Genomic DNA, 2,217 nt, shown 5'->3' with positions numbered 1-2,217 from the left:
ATTGTTTGGGAGCCAGTGATATTTACCCAAGGTACAGGACAATCCAGGTTAAATAGGTTTGAGCATGGGCACATAAGGACAGTAACAATAATGGGAAGTGTAATCCAAGCCAAATCTGATTCAACTGTAATCAGACACTCACACTGGAGTCGTTCACCAAGTTTGAAATCCTAATTTAATACGTCTGTGACTTTTTAATTCTATTCAAAATGTGGCCCAGCTTTCAGTACCCTGGAGAGCCTGGAATTGTATGCCATTTTATCACAGGGCACATATTAACATCCACATTCAGAACTGGGGCAAAGAAGGTGGAGAAAACCAGAAAGCTCAGAGAAATCTCACACTAGTAGAACATGTAGAGAATCTCTTCATAACAGTAATACAAGCTCAGAATGGAAACGCTGAAATTGTGAGGGTGGAGATGATTCGTGTTGTGCTGGAGTGACTGTGCTTATAATAAAGAAGACTTGAAACTACAGGGCATGCGTAGAGTAAGTAGCATGGAAAAGTGCATGGACGGGGATTGTGAGATCGGCATTATCTGCTTACTGGATTAAGCTGGTTTGAACTAGTCAACACTGGTATTGTTTTATAGTGCTATTTTTCTTAGCAGGGGACATTAAATAACAAAAGAAAATGGATAAAAAGTTTAGGTGACATCTTAAACACTATACTTCTATATTGCAATTGATTAGCTTATTTACACAGCTAATGGGGATAAATAACTTGAATAATTTAGATCATTTTAAAACACAGCTCTGTTTTAGTGAGAGCTGCTCATTCTTGTAAAGTGGTGATAATATGAGTTTTCATTGACTAATGAAATCATTGCTGACAAAGTGGTGAGTGTTGCATCTCCTTTTCTGTTGCCTGTGGACATTCATATACTATCCATACCTACCTACCTACCTATCTATCTATCTATCTATCTATCTATCTATCTATCTATCTATCTATCTATCTATCTATCTATCTATCTATCTATCTATCTATCTATCGGTCTGTCGGTTGGTTGGTTGGTTGGTCTACATATTTATTTTCTCCTTGTGCTGTGTTCTCCAGGTGTAGGTTTAGGATCCATAGTGACCCTGTCCAAAATCAAGTATTTACTGAATTCAAATGAATGTAGAATTGAATGCAGGCTGGTGACATAATCAAACTGAGCTAAAATTATGCCATGACTTATAACAAAAGCCTTCATGTGCTAGATTGTTAGAGATTCTTGCGTCAACACTGTGTCCCACAAACACCCCCAGACCTCACCCCAGTTGGCAAACAAACACACACGCACTTCTTCCTGCCTCATCTTGTTTTCTGCCTTCATGAACCCCCAACTGTATTTTGCTCTTGGCATCGTGGCCAGTTATGACATAGATGCGTCATCATCGTCGCATGTTCGCTCAAATGCATGTGGCATGACTTGGTTTTCATTACATAAATCAGCACATGCCTGAGAGGTGACAAGTGCTGCCTTGATGCTTTCCTGGAACACAAGTAAACAAGTCTTTCAAGATGCATTTCTAGTTATAAACCTTCAAAGCCTGATTGGTGGCTCTTTTTTTTTATTCTGTTTTTCAAAGTTGCTTTTCCTTGTAAAGTCTCTTGGCTATTACACAATTAAATAGGCCACAGCACTGAAAATAATAATTGCATGCCATGGTTAACATGAACATGGTGCACGTAGTAGAACAGGATTCCTGCACTTGTGTAAATGTGCAAATCTGAAGTACAAATGCTTAAATGTGTCTTTAGCAAAGGTGCTTCTTTTTTACTTCTACTTGAGTAAAAGTACAAAAGCGATTTTGAATGCATTTCAATTCTATTCAGTGCTTCGTTCCTACAGTATCAAGACAAACTCACAGATTATTGTTACTTTGAACGCAAGCTATGCATTTACTTCGAGGTGTAGGCATGCTGTATTTCTTACAAGCAGTGAAGTAAAAAGTCAGATATAATGCATTGGAAGTGCAATATCCTGGAATAAATATATATTCTGAGAACAAATACTTGAAAGCTAACACAATTATACCGTCTTTTGCATTAAATTAAAAAAAAGCTCCACATCATTGTTATTATTATTATTATTATTATTATTATTATTATTATTAATGGTGTGTTTGGGGTGCGCAAGAAAAGCGAGCGCGCGCTGACCCGGCGGTTCCACCTTAAGCAGGAACAGGGATGCGCGTCCCCGTGAGGACTTGTGCGAGATCATGT

Source organism: Silurus meridionalis, chromosome 20 (genome assembly GCF_014805685.1).
Source record: "Silurus meridionalis isolate SWU-2019-XX chromosome 20, ASM1480568v1, whole genome shotgun sequence".
In the NCBI taxonomy this organism is placed as follows: domain Eukaryota; kingdom Metazoa; phylum Chordata; class Actinopteri; order Siluriformes; family Siluridae; genus Silurus; species Silurus meridionalis.
This window is presented reverse-complemented; position numbering follows the sequence as displayed.